The following is a 7,930-nucleotide window of genomic DNA, read 5'->3' on the forward strand; positions in this document are numbered from 1 at the left end:
ATATAATTTTTACTAGAGGAATATCTTACTATCAAATTTTATACTTACACCCTATGGTGACTGCAGAAGCATTGCAACATAGCACAAAAAAAGTTGCAAAAAGATTAAGAAAGTATGCCACTAGTTATAGGCTGCATTTTTTAGGGCTACAACAGCGAACAGCAAAAATAAAGGGGGAAAAAAAACTAGTCAAAGTGAGATTTTGATAAAATCATAGAGACATGCAATTTTAATGGTATTAATATAGAAAAAGGGATGATTCTGACCATATTTTTTCAGTGTAATTAACAAAAATTAAAAAAACTACTTTTTTAAAATAATTTGTTTAAAAAGTTTTGATAAACTATGCTTTAATGCAATTCCAATAAAGCATGTACATTGAGGAATATGTAAAACAGTTTGAAATACCCCCTTAGTATTAAAATTAATATTAATCTTCTAAAGCATTAAAATAAGCCAAATATAGCCTAAAAATATAAAGAAAATTACATGTAAAGGTTTATACTCATCAATGAGAATAATTTTGTTTCTTAAATATTAAAAATCAACTTGAAATTTAAAAAAAAAAATTATAAGAAATTAAGAAACAATTCTGTTAAACATAACATGCATTTCATGATAAACAGAACCATAAAATTAAAAAAAAAGCCATAAAAATCACTTAAAAAAATATTTAATTTAAAAAAAAAATCTATTTTAAGCACTATTTCTGATATTAAATTCACATCACACGGAATATAAGCTAGCTTAAAATTTCACCAAAAAATATTTCTCTGAAATCGTATATAAAATGGAAAGTTTAAATATGCCTATAAATTAAGATATAAATAAATTACTGCTTATGAAAATGCCATGCAATTTGAAAGTTTAATACGTATTTTATGTATTGATAATAAAATTAATAGGAAAATTAAGAAAAAAATTCATCAACACTTATTTGTTGTTTCAAAAAGTCAAATAATTCATAAAAATTTGTGATGTAATGCAAAATGTTAAATATCTGAATCCAAAATTATGCTTAACTTTAAAAAGAAGGCATCCCAAGAAAAGTTACAATTGTATTTACTTTATTAAAATATTCTCTGAATAAATTTAACAGCTTAATAACTTCTGGACACAAGAAGAAAAGAAATTTAAGTCAAACTTACAGGGGTGTTTGTGGGACCCCAAAAAATCCCCTGAAACTTTTGCGGACTTACTACCCACATTTTGGAGCTTCGAGAAGGGGGGGGGGAGAAATGAAAAATTACAATTATGAAGTATTGAATGACCTAATTATAAAAGTTCAATGAATTACTTTTTTTGCAAAATTATTAACCATAAATTTTCAAACATATAAACTACTACATTTTATGTAAATATTTTAAATTACCTGAATTAATTAATTCAGGTAAAAAATTATCTAATTTCTGCTGCTTTTTTTTATTTTCTGATGTTTGTGGGCTTGTCTTTCTTTTGTGGTGAACTTCATAATTGCAGAAAGGTTGACTTTTATTTTCCTCATTTAGAGTTGAAGCAATTTCCTCGAGAACTGCACATGCAGAGGTAGAAGCAGTTTGCTGCTAATGTAGAAGGTTTTTCAGAGACTTTTATAGGTGACTCATCTGAAATACATGTTTTTAAGTCCTCTTGATATTTTTTCCAACTTCTGTTCATATTCAGTAAGAGATCTTTGTGAATTGGATAAGTCATTGGATCTTTTGAGTCATATTTTTCACATGAGGTTTCTTTAGAAGCCATTAAATCATATTTAATAGTCTGCACTGCATCTAGGGAATCAATCTTAAGAGAGGTTCTATAGTCAGTGACAAGTGAATCCATTAAGTTGAATGCACTTTCCACTAATGGGCCATGGAAGCAGCTAAGGCAGGCTTTGACCAATTTAGCCAATGTAGGATACTTATAATCATTTGTGAAATCATCTTTTAAATTAAAAACTTTAGACCAATATTTATCAATTGTACACTTGACTTGATTTCCACTTTCATCAGACGTGTAGAGCATTTCTTTGGTGATATCAATATCACTCTGGTATAACCTTATTTCAGCTTCTACTTTTGACTTTTCATTATCACTAAAAATATGGGACATAAAAGATGATAATTTTTCAAAAGCTAATATTGTACGGGTTTTACCTCTTAGCTCTGGATCTAATGCTGTAAAACTAATTAGATATGAATTTTTAAGGGGTAATTTCTGTTTCATATGCTGTGCTGTATTAGTATAAGCTTTCATCAGAGAAATTTAGAATTCTTTTGCTATTGGATGATTTTTTGATAATTTCTTCAGGAGAGTGGAAGCTTCTGCACCAGTAAATATTACTTTGCTAGGTAGATGGAATTCTGGATTTGTGACATCAACCTTTAATAAATCATTATAAGATGTGCACTCTATTTTTCTGGCTTCATAAAAAAAAGAGAAAAAATTTGTCATCAATTTATAAATACTGGAATGTATTAAATGAAGCATTGGTTTTTTTGTTTCAAATAATTTAATATATGTGTTGAACTCTGGTAATACTGCTGAATATAATGCCATATGCAATAAAGTTTTGTTTTGCATAACAAATAACCCATTTAGTATTCTTTTTTTCCGCGCTAAAGTATCCTTTGTGAGTTGTTGGGAATGCAAGCAAGAATACACCCCTTCAACAATTTTTTTCTGAGCTGCAGAAATATTTCTTTTGTTGTATAGAGTTTCAACATAAGAAAAATAATCCCCATTATCAAGGCCATATCACACATAGCGAAAATTCATTCAATTCAACCTTCAACTCAACCCCAACTTCAACTCTGAAGACAACCCCGTCCGAAAACATAGGTGTGCTATACTTATCCGAGTTGGATCAAATGCTGTTCAACTCTTTCACATCTGTTCGAAAGTGTTGAAGCAACTTCACAATTCAACCAATCAGGCGGCAGCAACCGCATGGGGCTATGGGATAGCACAAGTCAAAACAATATGGCGGCAAAGTTTATGTAACGAAGCAGCTTATCTAATTTGTTATATATTAATTCAGGTGAGTTTTTAAATGAGTATTGATTTTAAAGTTATTTTATAAGAAGTATAAATCTGTTTCTATCCATTAAAGAAGTTTACGTTATAAATGTGTTATGTTTTTAACCGTGAATTAAAAGTATGATTTTCAACGCCAAATTCGCCAATCTGAAGTAAATTTTGAAAGTACATAAAAGTAGTTTTGTTTTATATTTTGACATTACTTTAAATGATAAACAAATTTTATGAATTGCATTTAATCTTTTTCGTACATAACTGTATATTTGTTAGCATTCGCCGAATTTAAATATAGTTTTTTTTTTCAATTACTTTGCTCTTTCTATAGTTTCGATAAGATTATACCAGCAATTATTCTAGAATTGGTACTGAATTCAGTGATTTTGAATATTTTTTTACAAAGGAAAAAATTGCGTTACAAAAAGAAACTTTTCTGAAAACTTACTCATACCTAAAAAATATGCTGACAGAATTAATTTCTTTGTATTATTTTATTTTTAAACTGTATATTTGTCAGTATTCGCGGAATAAAAAATTTTTTTTTTTTTTTTTTTCAATTACTTTGCACTTTCTATCAGGGTTCAACAAGTGGGACCACCTAGAAAAAAACCCACTTGGGATGCTAAGTGGGTTTTATTAAAAAAAAAATTTTTTTTATTAAAACTTATTGATTCACGTTTAATTTTATGTAATTTATTTTGTAGCGTAAGTTTGTCAAATAGATTTGCATGCTTTATATGATTAAGTTTTTAATATTTATAAAGTTGAAGAAACTTGAATCGGTAATTTTATATTGCTATTAAAAACTTTAAGCGGGTTTTTTCAAAAAGTAATATTTAATGAAATTAAATTAGATGGAAATTTAAATAACATAGTCTGTAAGGATCTATTTTTCAAATGCAGTTGCATGCTTTATATTATTAATAAGCTGGTTTTGAATAAATTATGAAGGAAGTTGAAAATATTTTCTTACCCGTTAAAGCACTTGAAAGGTTTTTTCAAGGTAATATTTTTAATAAAAAAATATTAACACACGTTTAACTTTAAATATACAAATATGTAGGTACTTTTTATATCTGCTTTTTTCATAATTTAATAGATTAATTTATTTTTTGAAATTAAAGATAAAGTTAAAATTATTTATCTAAAAATGAAGTCTTTTTCTTAAGGTTAAATATTTGAAAAAATGGGACAAGTAACTGATACTCCTTGTAATTATACATAATTTTAAATTTTAATTTCACTTTCTATTAATCTTATTATAAAAACATGGAAGACCATTAAAAATTTATTTCAGCTTTTACTGATAATAAAAAACTTACTCATACCATAACAATATGCTGACAGAATTAATTGGTAGGTATTATTTTATTTTTAAAGACTGTTCCTTATTGTCTGTTGCCTTAAATAGACTTGCTTCACCTTTCTTAATAAAATTTTTTACTCGTATTGCAGCAAAGATGAGTCAAAATTTTGAACAAGCTCCCATTGGGGAAACTTTTAAATGGAGCATCGAAATGGAGAGCACATCTATTGAACTCTTGAAGAAAACATTTGGAATGTAACATCCGCCACCACAGGAAATATCATTTAAGAACTCATAAAAAATTAATCGAAGCTGCTTTTACATTTCTTTTGGAATAAATTGATCACTTTTATCAGTTCTTGTTTTTCCTAATTTTTAAATAGTTTGTGTTTATTCATGTTGAATCTTTAACAAGTTAGTGCTGTTTAATAGCTTTCTTTTTTTTAAAATTCAGTTTCACATAAACTTTTAATTTTCTATAAATAGCACAATTTTTTTCAAACTAGAGTATTTCACTAAACATATATATAATAATACTTATCGAACTCTTAAAAAACTATTTTAATAATTTTTCAAAAACTTAAAAGTCAACATTAAAAAAATTAATTGCATTAATTTGGTGCAAAAAATTATCAAACTCCTAAATTTTGTTCTTACTGTTTATTTTTACTTTTATATTAGATTTTGTTTTCTCCGTTGTAAAATATACATAGTAAATGTAAGTTACAAAAAGCTATATTATGTTATTAAATATATGAAAAACTTAAAGGTATACTTAAAGGTAAAGGTATACTTAAAGGTACTTATTTGAATAATTTAAAACAAGCACTATATGACTAAAGGTAAAGAATAATCTAAAAATATATTTTAAAAATATATTATGTATAAAGCGCTAAATCGCCTAAAAAGAAAGAAATCATTCGTTTATCAATGATCAACTCTTTTCAACCGTATGGCAACCATAGTTCAACTGTTTCAGATGGTTGTTGAACAGAAAGTCGAAGTTGGGGTTGAGTTGATGGTTGAATTGAACGAATTTTCGCTATGTGTGATATGGCCTTCAGTTTTATCCAAGTAGTGAAAATAAAATGCAAAAAGAGCATCCCACAGATCTTTGATTCTTTCTAAAACACATAAAATGTACACCCACCTATGGTCTGGTCTCTTCAAGGGCTTAAGTTTTTTAATGGCAAGGGATTCATAGATTTTGAAAAAAATTTCTATTTTACTGCAGCTTTTCATATCAAAATAGATGTCATCAAACATATCTTCTTAGTATCTATCAAAACATGAAGAAAATTTTTTTGCACAGTTATTAGCTGTGTGACATGTGTCACCATCAATATCTAATAAGTGGGGTGCTTTGTTTGATCGTAGTCTGGTTTCAACACCCTTTTTTTTCCACGCATGGTGTTACATGAGTCCATTAATACACTAATTAAGTTTGCCCATGGAATATTATTATCTTCAATAGTATTAACAACTGCTTTAAAAACAGCTTCTGAATTGCAAGATTCCATCTTTAGAGATGCAAAATGATGAACTACAACTTCATTTTGATAGTTGTCATAAAACTGCACCAATATTGCCAGTATACTTTCTTGAGCATTGCTAGTACTTTCATCCAAATTGAGAGAAAATGGAGTCTCCTTTAAAGTTTTGATGATATTTTCCTTAATAGTTTTTGCGAGCCCATATTTCATCTTATAACATGCAGTAGTCCTGGACATACCCAACGAGTTTAGTGCCGTCTGATCGCGGCTCAACTGTTTGCAGAGTTCAATTAAATTGGGAGCTATATTGAAAGAAAGAGAATTCTCGGCGATAAACGAAGTTATTAATACCTCTTGGCGTGCTTTACTTGTCACTATATCCAATGGTCAAGCATCAGTCTCCAGTAAGTCATCAGTATCTTTTGAATTAGCATAATTACTTAAAGTCATTGAATGTCTAATGCACTTTGAATATTTTATGTGCGTCACAGTTTTAGAATGATTTGTGAAAGCCTTGAATCCTTCCCCATCTTACTCCAGCAGTGAGTTACAAAAAACACAATATGTTTGTCCAGCAACATTTATTTTCTTGCACCATGTGCCGATGGTATCCCCATTACCATCTCTCCGTTCAATCCAATTCCACCTAAATGCATTCCGGACACCATCTTCTAATTGTATAATAATATCACTATTTATATCGAGAAATTTCGTAGTGAAATTCTCTTGCGTACATAAATAAAAAATATTTCAATAAACGAAACGAAAAATTTACACAACAGAGAAAAAAAAGTTGCGAAGTGATCAATGACAAATAGCTAATACGGCGAAAAATCCCCCTTCTCTACTTTTTGGCGCCACGCCAGGAGAGATAAGACCTTTGAACCCAGAGTCACGTGATCGCACATCTGGTCAAACCAAGTCTCTCCCTTTTTTTCTGCCCTGCCTACTTGCCGAAAAAGAATCCAGAAGAGAATGTCCGAGAACCGGGGGAATGAGTCATAACTCGAAATAAGGAAAGAATAAAAAAGAAGTTTTCTCCCCCTTTTCACGCATTATCACTGCCTTTGCAGAAAGAAAGGAAAAGTTTTCACCACACACACTGACCTTGCGTTTTCTGCTTTCAAAGCAAACAAAATTACCCAGATCAAAATATCAAAATAAATAATTCATTATTATTCCTACTTCCTTTTGAACGACGATCCCCGGAATTTCCGGGTATCGAAGTTCAAAATCCCCGCAATTCTGGGGTTTCCCCGGAGCACAGACACCCCTGAACTTAAAAACATAAAAAGGCTATATGCCAAATACCTTTAAAGGTATATATGCATATATACCTTAAAATGTGATACTTAAAAATAATTTATATCTATTTAATTGTTAAAAAAAAAACTATCTCTGAGTTTCCGAAACACTTTAAGAACTGTACCAAAAACAGATAGGGAAACAAGTGGACTAAGCGCAGAGAAATTTATAGTTATTAGCATCACCACATTTTAAATTCTGTTTATTTTTACTAAGAGATAAGTAGGAAAAAATAACATTCCAGGCAGTACCTTATTCGGGTCATTTTCACATAGGAAAAGAATACTTTCTTTATTGTTAAATAAAGGATAATTATTTTGAACACAATTTCTCCATTTATTAAATAACTAAAATATATTTTGGTATAATTTTTGTTTAATTTTATTTAATTGTAGCAAAAACTGACTTGCTACTGAAGATAATTATATTCAACAGAACCTTAATTACTTTCACCTTAACTAATTTGATCATAATTATTTTTTTAATGAATAATAAAAAAGATATATTCCAAAATATTGATCTGATATTTAATATAAATACAGAAATTACATTTATATAATTCTCAGACGTTTACATGAAATCCTTTTTCTGTCTGACAAAGACCTTTAACACTAGAAGACTGACCTTGAGTTCATTGATTGCGGTCATCATTTTTGTATTATAATTCATTTAAAACTCAATACAGTGTGGGGATAAGCTACTGACAGTGTCAACTGTCATCTATCTAAAGGTACCTCCAGATAGAATCAAGTTAACATGTCTTATATACAAGTGAATTGGAATTGAATAACTCTAGTGGTAGCTACGCTAC

General features: G+C 29.0%; 1 pseudogene; it reads right to left on the bottom strand.

The window, feature by feature from the left end:
• Positions 1-810: 810 nt before the first annotated feature.
• Positions 811-3,974, bottom strand: LOC147816982 (uncharacterized; annotated as a pseudogene).
• Positions 3,975-7,930: the final 3,956 nt, after the last annotated feature.

The sequence above is a fragment of the Parasteatoda tepidariorum genome, chromosome 1 (assembly GCF_982258835.1).
Source record: "Parasteatoda tepidariorum strain Cologne lab strain chromosome 1, Ptep-v5.0, whole genome shotgun sequence".
In the NCBI taxonomy this organism is placed as follows: Eukaryota; Metazoa; Arthropoda; class Arachnida; order Araneae; family Theridiidae; genus Parasteatoda; species Parasteatoda tepidariorum.